Here is an 18,638-nt window from a genome sequence, read left to right as displayed (position 1 = left end):
TCAAGTGGCCAAAGTATTGGAGTTTCAGGTTCAGTATTAGTCCTTCCAATGGATATTCAGACCTGATTTCCTTTAGGATGGAGTGGGTGCGTCTCCTTGTAGTCTAAGCGACCTACAAGCATCTTCTCCAACACCACAGTTCAAAAGCATCAAATTTTCAGCTGTCACTTTCTTTATAGTACATCTTTCATATCCATCCATGACATATGGAAAAACCATAGCCTTGACCGGATGGATCTTTGTTGGCAAAGCAACGTCTCGGCTTTTTAATATGCTGTCTAGTTTGGTCATCACTTTTCTTCCAAGTCATAAATATGTTTTAAGTTCATGGAGGCAGCCATCACCTGCAGTGATTTCCAAGCCCCAAAAATAGTCTGCTGCTGTTTCCAATGTTTTCCCATCTATTTGCCATGAAGTGATGAGACTGGATGCAATGATTTTAGTTTTCTGAATGCTGAGCTTTAAGCTAACTTTTTCACTCTCCTCTTTCACTTTCATCAGGAGACTCTTTAGCTCTTCTTCACTTTCTGCCATAAGGGTGGTGTCATCTGAATATCTGAGATTATTGATATTTCTCCCAGCAACCTTGATTCCAGCGTGTGCTTCCTCCAGCCCAGTGTTTCTCATGCTGTACTCTGCATATAAGTTAAATAAGCAGGGTGACAATATACAGCCTTGACATGTTCCTTTTCCTATTTAGAACCAGTCTGTTGTTCCATGTCCAGTTCGAACTGTTTCTTCCTGACCTGCATACAGGTTTCTCAAGAGACAGGTCAGGTGGTCTGGTATTCCCATCTCTTTCAGAATTTTTCCCAGTTTCTTGTGATCCACACAGTCAAAGGCTTTGGCATTGTCAATAAAGCAGAAATAGATTTTTTTTTTCTGGAACTCTCTTGCTTTTTCAATGAGCCAGTGGATGTTGGCAATTTGATCTCTGGTTTCTCTGCATTTTTTAAATCCCTCTTGAACATCTGGAAGTTCACAGTTCATGTGAACTTGGAGAATTTTGAACATTACTTTACTAGTGTGTGAGATGAGTGCAATTGTGCAGCTGCTTGAATATTCTTTGTCATTGCCTTTCTTTGGGATTGGAATGAAAACTGACCTAATGACTAGATGTTTTCAATTGCATATGCTGAAAGAACTGGCTGTGCAGTTCTGAAGAAAAAAAAATCATTTTAACCCATTTTCTCTGAAGTGCAAGGCATATCATGGCCATCCCTGAATCATAAAGTCACCTTTTCTTTATGTAGTCATAGTTTCATGCCTAAATTATAGGCCAACTCGTGCTCAACTTGACTCTGATGTCAGGGGCAGATCAACTGATAAAAAGCTTGGATTGTCCCTCTGGAGGAAAGTGAGATCTTGGTCCCACGAGAAGAATCTGAAGGGTTAAGGGAACTTGCAAGAGTGGGGAAAGCTTAGTCCATCCTACATGTACCAAAATCTTAAATAAGGCTTATTTACTTTACCGAAGTAAAAAAAAAAAAAACAGATGATGAAAACAATTATAAATCAATGAAAGGTAGAGAAACTCATAGTCTGTGATCAAAAATTGCATTCTAAGAAAACTTTGTTCTCTTAACCTAGAGAGGAGACTAAATTGCATCTGGTACCAGCTTACCAGAAGACAAGCAAACAAACAAACAAATTATCAGTAAGCTTAAAAAAAGTATTTTCCATATATCTTGAAGTAGCAGTATTTCTGCAAAGGCATCAGTGTGAAACCATAGAGGACATGGTTAAAACCTGATGAAATAGAAATTGACAATGTCATCTGGTCACTGCTGCGACTTGAAATGCTTTAATATGATAACTAGAATTATAACTGACAGCATTTGACCAGGACATATCAGATTTTCACGGATGTCACATAATTTCTAGGATATCTATATTAGGAACTGAAGGAATCTTTGAACCTAGGAAAGAAAACAACAGTCTCAAAGGCCCTTGCTGAGTCATCTATCAGCAAGGAATGTCTTTGCAAGGATCGCAAAGTGAAGGGAAAATACACCGACCTGCCTCTGCAACTTCGGTCCTCTGAGCAGATCTGGAGGTCTCCCTTTGTATAAGCTAACCTGTTCCTTCCAAATAGAGGTTTGCAACACAAAACAAGTGGCCGCCTATTCTTCCCCGAAGGAGGCTCTCTTTCCCCACATCCTGCGAACTCCCTTTCCCAGCCTCCTGGAAAAGTGCTTCTTGCAGTTCCTTTCAGAAAATCCTATGGACAGAGAAGCCTGGTAGGCTGCAGTCCATGGGGTCGCTGAGGGTCGGACACGACTGAGCGACTGCACTTTCATTTTCACTTTCATGCATTGGAGAAGGCAATGGCAACCCACTTACTGTTCTTGCCTGGAGAATCCCAGGGACGGGGGAGCCTAGTGGGCTACCGTCTATGGCGTCGCACAGAGTCGAACACGACTGAAGCAACTTAGCAGCAGCAGCAGCAGCAGCAGCAGCAGCAGCAGCAGTTCCTTTCTTAGGGGCAGTTATCCCTGAGATTGGGACCTGGAAAGGCAGAGCCACCTCCACACACACATCTTTTCTGTCCCCTTTCCTCTGGAGGAGAGCTCTAGTGAGCCTAGGTCTGTCAGGAAAATTCTTGGCTTTGACGGGATCACACCCAGTGTGTGAACCTGCATACCCGACCTAGGGGCCACAGGGCACCTGTTTTGCTCGAGTGGGTCCTGGAGGGGTGCAGCATAGCAAGAGCTTAAAAATCCATCCAATTTGTCTTTCTTTTACCTCGGAGAGAACGAGTTTGCTCCACCTCCACCCTTTGGCAGTGTGGAGGGAAGAGGGCACAACCCTCTCCCAAAGGGGACATAGGGCCTACCAGGAGAGAAAGGCCCCTTGAGGAGCTGAGCCCAGGTAGGCAGCCAGTGATGTCAAGCACACTCCCGCTGCTTGCTTCTTCATGGGCACTCCGACAATCTGCTAGGAATGTCTTGGCAAGGATCTCAAAGGGAAGGGGAGATACATGGCCCTGTCTCTGGAACTTCAGTCCTCTGAGCAGATCTGGAGGTCTTGAGTTGTATAAGCAAACCTGTTCCTTCCAAATAGAGGCTTGCAAACACACCCCCGGTGGTTGCCTCTTCTTCCCCGAAGAAGTCTTTCTTTCCCCACATGCTGCGAACTCCCTGTCCCAACCTCCAAGATTAGCACTTCTTGCCATTCCTTTCTTAGAGGCAGTTATCCCTGAGCTTGGGGCTGTAGGGAGTAGCCCCACACTCATAGGGAAAGGCAAAGACTCCTCCATACATCTCCTCTATCCCCTTTGCTCTGGAGGAGAGCTTTAGTGAGCCTAGGTCTTTCAGGAAAATTGTTGGCTTGGACAGGATCTCACCCTGTTTGTGAACCTGCATACCCAACCGGGGGCCACAGAGCACCTGTTTCAGTAAAGTGGGCCCTGAAAGGGTGCAGCCTAGCAAGAGCTTGAAAATCCATTCAGTTGCTGTTTTTGTACCTCTGACAGAGCGAGCTTTGCTCCACCCTTTGGCAGTGTGAGAAAAGAGGCATGACACCCTCCCCAAGGGGACAAGTGGACTACTTCAAGAGGAAAGGCCCCTTGTGGAGTTGAGGCACACAGTCGTGTCAAACACACTCCCACTGCTTGCTTCTTCATGGGCACTCCCGCTATCAGCTAGGAATGTCTTTGCAGTGATCACAAAGGGAAGGGGAGATACACGGCCCTGCCTCTGGACCTCCGCTGCTCTGAGCAAATCTGGTCTCCCCTTGTTGGTCAAGTTCAAGTTCAAGGTCAAGGTCAAGTTCAAGGTCAAAGTCAAGTCCAAGGTCAAGGTCAAAGTCAAGGTCAAGGTCAAGTTTAAGTTTAAGGGCAAGGACAATGTAAGGGCAAGGACAAGGTAAGGCCAAGGACAAGGCCTAGGGAAGGCCAAGCCCAAGGCCAAGGGCAAGGGCAAGGGCAACGCCAAGGGTAAGGCCAAGGCCCAGGCCAGGGCCAAGGCCAAGGCCGACAAAGCGAAGCCCAAACCCCGTAACGCCTGACAGAAGGCAGAAGGCACTAGGCCCCTGTGCAGAGGAAGCCACTGAAGGCGGCAAGGCCACAGAGCTCCCCGATTCCGTTCCCACAGGAAGATGTAAGGATAAAGGGCCTCATCCCAGCACAGCACCCGCTCCCACCGGACCCCGCCCCCCGCAGACTCGTGGAAAAGCCTCGTGGGAAATCCTCAAGGGAAAGCCACTGATCCCATGATCGACGCGACCGGAAGCGTGACACTGCTGCTACAGCTCGAGAGGAAAGCGCACATGCATGCCACCTCTCGAGACGAGTACTGACTCCCCTGGGGAGAGTCCAGAAGTACCCCAAGTTCCATGTCAGCACTGGAGAGGAATCCTCAGGTTCCGGCCCCGACTCCACACAAGGTCTTTGGCCCTGGCATCGAAGGGAGAGGAATCCCAAAAGGCCCGCGAGCAACTCGCATGGGGACTGGCCAGTCCTGAGGACACCAGAGCGAGTCCCATAGGTCACCGTCATAAGACGAGAGCACCTGCCCCAACTCGAAAAAATCCAGGAGGTTCTCCACTCCAGGCTAGATGAGGCCGTTTTCCGCTGAGGCATCTCACTGATAATGACATCTAACCTCTGGAACTTCCAACAGGTACTTCACACCCTTGCTGTAACTGAATAAGAATCACGTGGGCCCCACGGGGAAATCACGTGGGCCCCACCCGGAAATCACGTGGGGCCCACCCGGAAATCACGTGGGGCCCACCCGGAAATCACGTGGGCCCCACCCGGAAATCCCGTGGGGCCCACCCGGAAATCACGTGGGCCCCACGGGGAAATCACGTGGGCCCCACCCGGAAATCACGTGGGCCCCACCCGGAAATCACGTGGGCCCCACCCGGAAATCACGTGGGCCCCACCCGGAAATCACGTGGGCCCCACCCGGAAATCACGTGGGCCCCACCCGGAAATCACGTGGGCCCCACCCGGAAATCACGTGGGCCCCACCCGGAAATCACGTGGGCCCCACCCGGAAATCACGTGGGCCCCACCCGGAAATCACGTGGGCCCCACCCGGAAATCACGTGGGCCCCACCCGGAAATCACGTGGGCCCCACCCGGAAATCACGTGGGCCCCACCCGGAAATCACGTGGGCCCCACCCGGAAATCACGTGGGCCCCACCCGGAAATCACGTGGGCCCCAGCCGGAAATCACGTGGGCCCCACGGGGAAATCACGTGGGCCCCACCCGGAAATCACGTGGGCCCCACCCGGAAATCACGTGGGCCCCACCCGGAAATCACGTGGGCCCCACCCGGAAATCACGTGGGCCCCACCCGGAAATCACGTAGGGCCCACCCGGAAATCACGTGGGCCCCACCCGGAAATCACGTGGGCCCCACCCGGAAATCACGTGGGCCCCACACGGAAATCACGTGGGGCCCACCCGGAAATCACGTGGGCCCCACCCGGAAATCACGTGGGCCCCACCCGGAAATCACGTGGGCCCCACCCGGAAATCACGTGGGCCCCACCCGGAAATCACGTGGGCCCCACGGGGAAATCACGTGGGCCCCACGGGGAAATCACGTGGGCCCCACGCGGAAATCACGTGGGCCCCACCCGGAAATCACGTGGGCCCCACCCGGAAATCACGTGGGCCCCACCCGGAAATCACGTGGGCCCCACCCGGAAATCACGTGGGCCCCACCCGGAAATCACGTGGGGCCAACCCGGAAATCACGTGGGCCCCACCCGGAAATCACGTGGGCCCCACCCGGAAATCACGTGGGGCCCACCCGGAAATCACGTGGGCCCCACCCGGAAATCACGTGGGCCCCACCCGGAAATCACGTGGGCCCCACCCGGAAATCACGTGGGCCCCACGGGGAAATCACGTGGGCCCCACGGGGAAATCACGTGGGCCCCACGCGGAAATCACGTGGGCCCCACCCGGAAATCACGTGGGCCCCACCCGGAAATCACGTGGGCCCCACCCGGAAATCACGTGGGCCCCACCCGGAAATCACGTGGGCCCCACCCGGAAATCACGTGGGGCCAACCCGGAAATCACGTGGGCCCCACCCGGAAATCACGTGGGCCCCACCCGGAAATCACGTGGGCCCCACCCGGAAATCACGTGGGCCCCACCCGGAAATCACGTGGGCCCCACCCGGAAATCACGTGGGCCCCACGGGGAAATCACGTGGGCCCCACGGGGAAATCACGTGGGCCCCACGGGGAAATCACGTGGGCCCCACGGGGAAATCACGTGGGCCCCACGGGGAAATCACGTGGGCCCCACGGGGAAATCACGTGGGCCCCACCCGGAAATCACGTGGGCCCCAACCGGAAATCACGTGGGCCCCACCCGGAAATCACGTGGGCCCCACCCGGAAATCACGTGGGCCCCACCCGGAAATCACGTGGAACCCACCCGGAAATCACGTGGGCCCCACCCGGAAATCACGTGGGCCCCACCCGGAAATCACGTGGGCCCCACCCGGAAATCACGTGGGCCCCACCCGGAAATTACGTGGGCCCCACCCGGAAATCACGTGGGCCCCACCCGGAAATCACGTGGGCCACACCCGGAAATCACGTGGGGCCCACCCGGAAATCACGTGGGCCCCACGGGGAAATCACGTGGGCCCCACCCGGAAATCACGTGGGCCCCACCCGGAAATCACGTGGGCCCCACGGGGAAATCACGTGGGCCCCACCCGGAAATCACGTGGGCCCCACCCGGAAATCACGTGGGCCCCACCCGGAAATCACGTGGGCCCCACCCGGAAATCACGTGGGCCCCACCCGGAAATCACGTGGGGCCCACCCGGAAATCACGTGGGCCCCACCCGGAAATCACGTGGGCCCCACCCGGAAATCACGTGGGCCCCACACGGAAATCACGTGGGGCCCACCCGGAAATCACGTGGGCCCCACCCGGAAATCACGTGGGCCCCACCCGGAAATCACGTAGGCCCCACCCGGAAATCACGTGGGCCCCACCCGGAAATCACGTGGGCCCCACGGGGAAATCACGTGGGCCCCACGGGGAAATCACGTGGGCCCCACGCGGAAATCACGTGGGCCCCACCCGGAAATCACGTGGGCCCCACCCGGAAATCACGTGGGCCCCACCCGGAAATCACGTGGGCCCCACCCGGAAATCACGTGGGCCCCACCCGGAAATCACGTGGGGCCAACCCGGAAATCACGTGGGCCCCACCCGGAAATCACGTGGGCCCCACCCGAAAATCACGTGGGCCCCACCCGGAAATCACGTGGGCCCCACCCGGAAATCACGTGGGCCCCACCCGGAAATCACGTGGGCCCCACCCGGAAATCACGTGGGCCCCACCCGGAAATCACGTGGGCCCCACGGGGAAATCACGTGGGCCCCACGGGGAAATCACGTGGGCCCCACGCGGAAATCACGTGGGCCCCACCCGGAAATCACGTGGGCCCCACCCGGAAATCACGTGGGCCCCACCCGGAAATCACGTGGGCCCCACCCGGAAATCACGTGGGCCCCACCCGGAAATCACGTGGGGCCAACCCGGAAATCACGTGGGCCCCACCCGGAAATCACGTGGGCCTCACGGGGAAATCACGTGGGCCCCACCCGGAAATCACGTGGGCCCCACGGGGAAATCACGTGGGCCCCACCCGGAAATCACGTGGGCCCCACCCGGAAATCACGTGGGCCCCACCCGGAAATCACGTGGGCCCCACGGGGAAATCACGTGGGCCCCACGGGGAAATCACGTGGGCCCCACCCGGAAATCACGTGGGCCCCACCCGGAAATCACGTGGGCCCCACCCGGAAATCACGTGGGCCCCACCCGGAAATCACGTGGGCCCCACCCGGAAATCACGTGGGCCCCACCCGGAAATCACGTGGGCCCCACGGGGAAATCACGTGGGCCCCACGGGGAAATCACGTGGGCCCCACGGGGAAATCACGTGGGCCCCACCCGGAAATCACGTGGGCCCCACCCGGAAATCACGTGGGCCCCACCCAGAAATCACGTGGGCCCCACCCGGAAATCACGTGGGCCCCACCCGGAAATCACGTGGGCCCCACCCGGAAATCACGTGGGCCCCACCCGGAAATCACGTGGGCCCCACCCGGAAATCACGTGGGGCCCACCCGGAAATCACGTGGGCCCCACCCGGAAATCACATGGGCCCCACCCGGAAAACACGTGGGCCCCACCCGGAAATCACGTGGGCCCCAACCGGAAATCACGTGGGCCCCACCCGGAAATCACGTGGGCCCCACCCGGAAATCACGTGGGCCCCACCCGGAAATCACGTGGGCCCCACGGGGAAATCACATGGGCCCCACCCGGAAATCACGTGGGGCCCACCCGGAAATCACGTTGGCCCCACGGGGAAATCACGTGGGCCCCACGGGGAAATCACGTGGGCACCACCCGGAAATCACGTGGGCCCCAGCCGGAAATCACGTGGGCCCCACCCGGAAATCACGTGGGCCCCACGGGGAAATCACGTGGGCCCCACCCGGAAATCACGTGGGCCCCACCCGGAAATCACGTGGGCCCCACCCGGAAATCACGTGGGCCCCACCCGGAAATCACGTGGGCCCCACGGGGAAATCACGTGGCCCCCACGGGGAAATCACGTGGGCCCCACCCGGAAATCACGTGGGCCCCACCCGGAAATCACGTGGGCCCCACCCGGAAATCACGTGGGCCCCACCCGGAAATCACGTGGGCCCCACCCGGAAATCACGTGGGCCCCACGGGGAAATCACGTGGGCCCCACCCGGAAATCACGTGGGCCCCACCCGGAAATCACGTGGGCCCCAGCCGGAAATCACGTGGGCCCCACCCGGAAATCACGTGGGCCCCACCCGGAAATCACGTGGGCCCCACCCGGAAATCACGTGGGCCCCACGGGGAAATCACGTGGGCCCCACCCGGAAATCACGTGGGCCCCACCCGGAAATCACGTGGGCCCCACCCGGAAATCACGTGGGCCCCACCCGGAAATCACGTGGGCCCCACCCGGAAATCACGTGGGCCCCACCCGGAAATCACGTGGGCCCCACCCGGAAATCACGTGGGCCCCACCCGGAAATCACGTGGGGCCCACCCGGAAATCACGTGGGCCCCACCCGGAAATCACGTGGGCCCCACCCGGAAAACACGTGGGCCCCACCCGGAAATCACGTGGGCCCCAACCGGAAATCACGTGGGCCCCACCCGGAAATCACGTGGGCCCCACCCGGAAATCACGTGGGCCCCACCCGGAAATCACGTGGGCCCCACGGGGAAATCACGTGGGCCCCACCCGGAAATCACGTGGGGCCCACCCGGAAATCACGTGGGCCCCACGGGGAAATCACGTGGGCCCCACGGGGAAATCACGTGGGCACCACCCGGAAATCACGTGGGCCCCAGCCGGAAATCACGTGGGCCCCACCCGGAAATCACGTGGGCCCCACCCGGAAATCACGTGGGCCCCACCCGGAAATCACGTGGGCCCCACGGGGAAATCACGTGGGCCCCACCCGGAAATCACGTGGGCCCCACCCGGAAATCCCGTGGGCCCCACCCTGAAATCACGTGGGCCCCACCCGGAAATCACGTGGGCCCCACCCGGAAATCACGTGGGCCCCACGGGGAAATCACGTGGCCCCCACGGGGAAATCACGTGGGCCCCACCCGGAAATCACGTGGGCCCCACCCGGAAATCACGTGGGCCCCACCCGGAAATCACGTGGGCCCCACCCGGAAATCACGTGGGCCCCACCCGGAAATCACGTGGGCCCCACCCGGAAATCACGTGGGCCCCAGCCGGAAATCACGTGGGCCCCACCCGGAAATCACGTGGGCCCCACCCGGAAATCACGTGGGCCCCACCCGGAAATCACGTGGGCCCCACGGGGAAATCACGTGGGCCCCACGGGGAAATCACGTGGGCCCCACCCGGAAATCACGTGGGCCCCACCCGGAAATCACGTGGGCCCCACCCGGAAATCACGTGGGCCCCACCCGGAAATCACGTGGGCCCCACGGGGAAATCACGTGGGCCCCACGGGGAAATCACGTGGGCCCCACCCGGAAATCACGTGGGCCCCACGGGGAAATCACGTGGGCCCCACCCGGAAATCACGTGGGCCCCACCCGGAAATCACGTGGGCCCCACCCGGAAATCACGTGGGGCCCACCCGGAAATCACGTGGGCCCCACGGGGAAATCACGTGGGCCCCACGGGGAAATCACGTGGGCACCACCCGGAAATCACGTGGGCCCCACACGGAAATCACGTGGGGCCCACCCGGAAATCACGTGGGCCCCACCCGGAAATCACGTGGGCCCCACCCGGAAATCACGTGGGCCCCACCCGGAAATCACGTGGGCCCCACCCGGAAATCACGTGAGCCCCACCCGGAAATCACGTGGGCCCCACGGGGAAATCACGTGGGCCCCACGGGGAAATCACGTGGGCCCCACGCGGAAATCACGTGGGGCCCACCCGGAAATCACGTGGGGCCCACCCGGAAATCACGTGGGCCCCACCCGGAAATCACGTGGGCCCCACCCGGAAATCACGTGGGGCCCACCCGGAAATCACGTGGGCCCCACACGGAAATCACGTGGGCCCCACCCGGAAATCACGTGGGCCCCACCCGGAAATCACGTGGGCCCCACCCGGAAATCACGTGGGCCCCACGGGGAAATCACGTGGGCCCCACCGGGAAATCACGTGGGCCCCACGGGGAAATCACGTGGGCCCCACCCGGAAATCACGTGGGCCCCACGGGGAAATCACATGGGCCCCACCCGGAAATCACGTGGGCCCCACGGGGAAATCACGTGGGCCCCACCGGGAAATCACGTGGGCCCCACCCGGAAATCACGTGGGCCCCACCCGGAAATCACGTGGGCCCCACCCGGAAATCACGTGGGCCCCACGGGGAAATCACGTGGGCCCCACCCGGAAATCACGTGGGGCCCACCCGGAAATCACGTGGGCCCCACCCGGAAATCACGTGGGGCCCACCCGGAAATCACGTGGGCCCCACCCGGAAATCACGTGGGCCCCACCCGGAAATCACGTGGGCCCCACCCGGAAATCACGTGGGCCCCACCCGGAAATCACGTGGGCCCCACCCGGAAATCACGTGGGGCCCACCCGGAAATCACGTGGGCCCCACCCGGAAATCACGTGGGCCCCACCCGGAAATCACGTGGGCCCCACCCGGAAATCACGTGGGCCCCACCCGGAAATCACGTGGGCCCCACCCGGAAATCACGTGGGCCCCACCCGGAAATCACGTGGGGCCCACCCGGAAATCACGTGGGCCCCACCCGGAAATCACGTGGGCCCCACCCGGAAATCACGTGGGCCCCACCCGGAAATCACGTGGGCCCCACCCGGAAATCACGTGGGCCCCACCCGGAAATCACGTGGGCCCCACGGGGAAATCACGTGGGCCCCACGGGGAAATCACGTGGGCCCCACCCGGAAATCACGTGGGCCCCACCCGGAAATCACGTGGGCCCCACCCGGAAATCACGTGGGCCCCACCCGGAAATCACGTGGGCCCCACGGGGAAATCACGTGGGCCCCACCCGGAAATCACGTGGGCCCCACCCGGAAATCACGTGGGCCCCACCCGGTAATCACGTGGGCCCCACCCGGAAATCACGTGGGCCCCACGGGGAAATCACGTGGGCCCCACCCGGAAATCACGTGGGCCCCACCCGGAAATCACGTGGGCCCCACCCGGAAATCAAGTGGGCCCCACCCGGAAATCACGTGGGCCCCACCCGGAAATCACGTGGGCCCCGCACGGAAATCACGTGGGGCCCACCCGGAAATCACGTGGGCCCCACGGGGAAATCACGTGGGCCCCACGGGGAAATCACGTGGGGCCCACCCGGAAATCACGTGGGCCCCACCCGGAAATCACGTGGGCCCCACCCGGAAATCACGTGGGCCCCACCCGGAAATCACGTGGGCCCCAGCCGGAAATCACGTGGGCCCCACGGGGAAATCACGTGGGCCCCACCCGGAAATCACGTGGGCCCCACCCGGAAATCACGTGGGCCCCACCCGGAAATCACGTGGGCCCCACCCGGAAATCACGTCGGCCCCACCCGGAAATCACGTGGGGCCCACCCGGAAATCACGTGGGCCCCACCCGGAAATCACGTGGGCCCCACACGGAAATCACGTGGGGCCCACCCGGAAATCACGTGGGCCCCACCCGGAAATCACGTGGGCCCCACCCGGAAATCACGTGGGCCCCACCCGGAAATCACGTGGGCCCCACCCGGAAATGACGTGGGCCCCACCCGGAAATCACGTGGGCCCCTCCCGGAAATCACGTGGGGCCCACCCGGAAATCACGTGGGCCCCACCCGGAAATCACGTGGGCCCCACCCGGAAATCACGTGGGCCCCCACCCGGAAATCACGTGGGCCCCACCCGGAAATCCCGTGGGCCCCACCCGGAAATCACGTGGGCCCCACGGGGAAATCACGTGGGCCCCACCCGGAAATCACGTGGGCCCCACCCGGAAATCACGTGGGCCACATCCGGAAATCACGTGGGCCCCACCCGGAAATCACGTGGGCCCCACCCGGAAATCACGTGGGCCCCACCCGGAAATCACGTGGGCCCCACCCGGAAATCACGTGGGCCCCACGGGGAAATCACGTGGGCCTCACGGGGAAATCACGTGGGCCCCACCCGGAAATCACGTGGGCCCCACGGGGAAATCACGTGGGGCCCACCCGGAAATCACGTGGGCCCCACGGGGAAATCACGTGGGCCCCACGGGGAAATCACGTGGGCCCCACCCGGAAATCACGTGGGCCCCACCCGGAAATCACGTGGGCCCCACGGGGAAATCACGTGGGCCCCACGGGGAAATCACGTGGGCCCCACCCGGAAATCACGTGGGCCCCACCCGGAAATCACGTGGGCCCCACCCGGAAATCACGTGGGCCCCACCCGGAAATCACGTGGGCCCCACGGGGAAATCACGTGGGCCCCACCCGGAAATCACGTGGGCCCCACCCGGAAATCACGTGGGCCCCACCCGGTAATCACGTGGGCCCCACCCGGAAATCACGTGGGCCCCACGGGGAAATCACGTGGGCCCCACCCGGAAATCACGTGGGCCCCACCCGGAAATCACGTGGGCCCCACCCGGAAATCAAGTGGGCCCCACCCGGAAATCACGTGGGCCCCACCCGGAAATCACGTGGGCCCCGCACGGAAATCACGTGGGGCCCACCCGGAAATCACGTGGGCCCCACGGGGAAATCACGTGGGCCCCACGGGGAAATCACGTGGGGCCCACCCGGAAATCACGTGGGCCCCACCCGGAAATCACGTGGGCCCCACCCGGAAATCACGTGGGCCCCACCCGGAAATCACGTGGGCCCCAGCCGGAAATCACGTGGGCCCCACGGGGAAATCACGTGGGCCCCACCCGGAAATCACGTGGGCCCCACCCGGAAATCACGTGGGCCCCACCCGGAAATCACGTGGGCCCCACCCGGAAATCACGTCGGCCCCACCCGGAAATCACGTGGGGCCCACCCGGAAATCACGTGGGCCCCACCCGGAAATCACGTGGGCCCCACACGGAAATCACGTGGGGCCCACCCGGAAATCACGTGGGCCCCACCCGGAAATCACGTGGGCCCCACCCGGAAATCACGTGGGCCCCACCCGGAAATCACGTGGGCCCCACCCGGAAATGACGTGGGCCCCACCCGGAAATCACGTGGGCCCCTCCCGGAAATCACGTGGGGCCCACCCGGAAATCACGTGGGCCCCACCCGGAAATCACGTGGGCCCCACCCGGAAATCACGTGGGCCCCCACCCGGAAAGCACGTGGGCCCCACCCGGAAATCCCGTGGGCCCCACCCGGAAATCACGTGGGCCCCACCCGGAAATCACGTGGGCCCCACCCGGAAATCACGTGGGCCCCACCCGGAAATCACGTGGGCCACATCCGGAAATCACGTGGGCCCCACCCGGAAATCACGTGGGCCCCACCCGGAAATCACGTGGGCCCCACCCGGAAATCACGTGGGCCCCACCCGGAAATCACGTGGGCCCCACGGGGAAATCACGTGGGCCTCACGGGGAAATCACGTGGGCCCCACCCGGAAATCACGTGGGCCCCACGGGGAAATCACGTGGGCCCCACCCGGAAATCACGTGGGCCCCACCCGGAAATCACGTGGGCCCCACCCGGAAATCACGTGGGCCCCACGGGGAAATCACGTGGGCCCCACGGGGAAATCACGTGGGCCCCACCCGGAAATCACGTGGGCCCCACCCGGAAATCACGTGGGCCCCACCCGGAAATCACGTGGGCCCCACCCGGAAATCACGTGGGCCCCACCCGGAAATCACGTGGGCCCCACCCGGAAATCACGTGGGCCCCACGGGGAAATCACGTGGGCCCCACGGGGAAATCACGTGGGCCCCACGGGGAAATCACGTGGGCCCCACCCGGAAATCACGTGGGCCCCACCCGGAAATCACGTGGGCCCCACCCGGAAATCACGTGGGCCCCACCCGGAAATCACGTGGGCCCCACCCGGAAATCACGTGGGCCCCACCCGGAAATCACGTGGGCCCCACCCGGAAATCACGTGGGCCCCACCCGGAAATCACGTGGGGCCCACCCGGAAATCACGTGGGCCCCACCCGGAAATCACATGGGCCCCACCCGGAAAACACGTGGGCCCCACCCGGAAATCACGTGGGCCCCAACCGGAAATCACGTGGGCCCCACCCGGAAATCACGTGGGCCCCACCCGGAAATCACGTGGGCCCCACCCGGAAATCACGTGGGCCCCACGGGGAAATCACATGGGCCCCACCCGGAAATCACGTGGGGCCCACCCGGAAATCACGTTGGCCCCACGGGGAAATCACGTGGGCCCCACGGGGAAATCACGTGGGCACCACCCGGAAATCACGTGGGCCCCAGCCGGAAATCACGTGGGCCCCACCCGGAAATCACGTGGGCCCCACGGGGAAATCACGTGGGCCCCACCCGGAAATCACGTGGGCCCCACCCGGAAATCACGTGGGCCCCACCCGGAAATCACGTGGGCCCCACCCGGAAATCACGTGGGCCCCACGGGGAAATCACGTGGCCCCCACGGGGAAATCACGTGGGCCCCACCCGGAAATCACGTGGGCCCCACCCGGAAATCACGTGGGCCCCACCCGGAAATCACGTGGGCCCCACCCGGAAATCACGTGGGCCCCACCCGGAAATCACGTGGGCCCCACGGGGAAATCACGTGGGCCCCACCCGGAAATCACGTGGGCCCCACCCGGAAATCACGTGGGCCCCAGCCGGAAATCACGTGGGCCCCACCCGGAAATCACGTGGGCCCCACCCGGAAATCACGTGGGCCCCACCCGGAAATCACGTGGGCCCCACGGGGAAATCACGTGGGCCCCACCCGGAAATCACGTGGGCCCCACCCGGAAATCACGTGGGCCCCACCCGGAAATCACGTGGGCCCCACCCGGAAATCACGTGGGCCCCACCCGGAAATCACGTGGGCCCCACCCGGAAATCACGTGGGCCCCACCCGGAAATCACGTGGGCCCCACCCGGAAATCACGTGGGGCCCACCCGGAAATCACGTGGGCCCCACCCGGAAATCACGTGGGCCCCACCCGGAAAACACGTGGGCCCCACCCGGAAATCACGTGGGCCCCAACCGGAAATCACGTGGGCCCCACCCGGAAATCACGTGGGCCCCACCCGGAAATCACGTGGGCCCCACCCGGAAATCACGTGGGCCCCACGGGGAAATCACGTGGGCCCCACCCGGAAATCACGTGGGGCCCACCCGGAAATCACGTGGGCCCCACGGGGAAATCACGTGGGCCCCACGGGGAAATCACGTGGGCACCACCCGGAAATCACGTGGGCCCCAGCCGGAAATCACGTGGGCCCCACCCGGAAATCACGTGGGCCCCACCCGGAAATCACGTGGGCCCCACCCGGAAATCACGTGGGCCCCACACGGAAATCACGTGGGCCCCACCCGGAAATCACGTGGGCCCCACCCGGAAATCCCGTGGGCCCCACCCTGAAATCACGTGGGCCCCACCCGGAAATCACGTGGGCCCCACCCGGAAATCACGTGGGCCCCACGGGGAAATCACGTGGCCCCCACGGGGAAATCACGTGGGCCCCACCCGGAAATCACGTGGGCCCCACCCGGAAATCACGTGGGCCCCACCCGGAAATCACGTGGGCCCCACCCGGAAATCACGTGGGCCCCACCCGGAAATCACGTGGGCCCCACCCGGAAATCACGTGGGCCCCAGCCGGAAATCACGTGGGCCCCACCCGGAAATCACGTGGGCCCCACCCGGAAATCACGTGGGCCCCACCCGGAAATCACGTGGGCCCCACGGGGAAATCACGTGGGCCCCACGGGGAAATCACGTGGGCCCCACCCGGAAATCACGTGGGCCCCACCCGGAAATCACGTGGGCCCCACCCGGAAATCACGTGGGCCCCACCCGGAAATCACGTGGGCCCCACGGGGAAATCACGTGGGCCCCACGGGGAAATCACGTGGGCCCCACCCGGAAATCACGTGGGCCCCACGGGGAAATCACGTGGGCCCCACCCGGAAATCACGTGGGCCCCACCCGGAAATCACGTGGGCCCCACCCGGAAATCACGTGGGGCCCACCCGGAAATCACGTGGGCCCCACGGGGAAATCACGTGGGCCCCACGGGGAAATCACGTGGGCACCACCCGGAAATCACGTGGGCCCCACACGGAAATCACGTGGGGCCCACCCGGAAATCACGTGGGCCCCACCCGGAAATCACGTGGGCCCCACCCGGAAATCACGTGGGCCCCACCCGGAAATCACGTGGGCCCCACCCGGAAATCACGTGAGCCCCACCCGGAAATCACGTGGGCCCCACGGGGAAATCACGTGGGCCCCACGGGGAAATCACGTGGGCCCCACGCGGAAATCACGTGGGGCCCACCCGGAAATCACGTGGGGCCCACTCGGAAATCACGTGGGCCCCACCCGGAAATCACGTGGGCCCCACCCGGAAATCACGTGGGGCCCACCCGGAAATCACGTGGGCCCCACACGGAAATCACGTGGGCCCCACCCGGAAATCACGTGGGCCCCACCCGGAAATCACGTGGGCCCCACCCGGAAATCACGTGGGCCCCACGGGGAAATCACGTGGGCCCCACCGGGAAATCACGTGGGCCCCACGGGGAAATCACGTGGGCCCCACCCGGAAATCACGTGGGCCCCACGGGGAAATCACATGGGCCCCACCCGGAAATCACGTGGGCCCCACGGGGAAATCACGTGGGCCCCACCGGGAAATCACGTGGGCCCCACCCGGAAATCACGTGGGCCCCACCCGGAAATCACGTGGGCCCCACCCGGAAATCACGTGGGCCCCACGGGGAAATCACGTGGGCCCCACCCGGAAATCACGTGGGGCCCACCCGGAAATCACGTGGGCCCCACCCGGAAATCACGTGGGGCCCACCCGGAAATCACGTGGGCCCCACCCGGAAATCACGTGGGCCCCACCCGGAAATCACGTGGGCCCCACCCGGAAATCACGTGGGCCCCACCCGGAAATCACGTGGGCCCCACCCGGAAATCACGTGGGGCCCACCCGGAAATCACGTGGGCCCCACCCGGAAATCACGTGGGCCCCACCCGGAAATCACGTGGGGCCCACCCGGAAATCACGTGGTCCCCACCCGGAAATCACGTGGGCCCCACCCGGAAATCACGTGGGCCCCACCCGGAAATCACGTGGGCCCCACCCGGAAATCACGTGGGCCCCACCCGGAAATCACGTGGGCCCCACCCGGAAATCACGTGGGGCCCACCCGGAAATCACGTGGGCCCCACCCGGAAATCACGTGGGCCCCACCCGGAAATCACGTGGGCCCCACCCGGAAATCACGTGGGCCCCACCCGGAAATCACGTGGGCCCCACCCGGAAATCACGTGGGCCCCACGGGGAAATCACGTGGGCCCCACCCGGAAATCACGTGGGCCCCACCCGGAAATCACGTGGGCCCCACCCGGAAATCACGTGGGCCCCACCCGGAAATCACGTGGGCCCCACCCGGAAATCACGTGGGCCCCACCCGGAAATCACGTGGGCCCCACGGGGAAATCACGTGGGCCCCACCCGGAAATCACGTGGGCCCCACCCGGAAATCACGTGGGCCCCACCCGGAAATCACGTGGGCCCCACCCGGAAATCACGTGGGCCCCACGGGGAAATCACGTGGGCCCCACCCGGAAATCACGTGGGCCCCACCCGGAAATCACGTGGGCCACAGCCGGAAATCACGTGGGCCCCACCCGGAAATCACGTGGGCCCCACCCGGAAATCACGTGGGCCCCACCCGGAAATCACGTGGGCCCCACCCGGAAATCACGTGGGCCCCACCCGGAAATCACGTGGGCCCCACCCGGAAATCACGTGGGCCCCACCCGGAAATCACGTGGGCCCCACCCGGAAATCACGTGGGCCCCACGGGGAAATCACGTGGGCCCCACCCGGAAATCACGTGGGCCCCACCCGGAAATCACGTGGGCCCCACCCGGAAATCACGTGGGCC

Source organism: Ovis canadensis, chromosome 6 (assembly GCF_042477335.2).
Source record: "Ovis canadensis isolate MfBH-ARS-UI-01 breed Bighorn chromosome 6, ARS-UI_OviCan_v2, whole genome shotgun sequence".
Taxonomy (NCBI): domain Eukaryota; kingdom Metazoa; phylum Chordata; class Mammalia; order Artiodactyla; family Bovidae; genus Ovis; species Ovis canadensis.
This window is presented reverse-complemented; position numbering follows the sequence as displayed.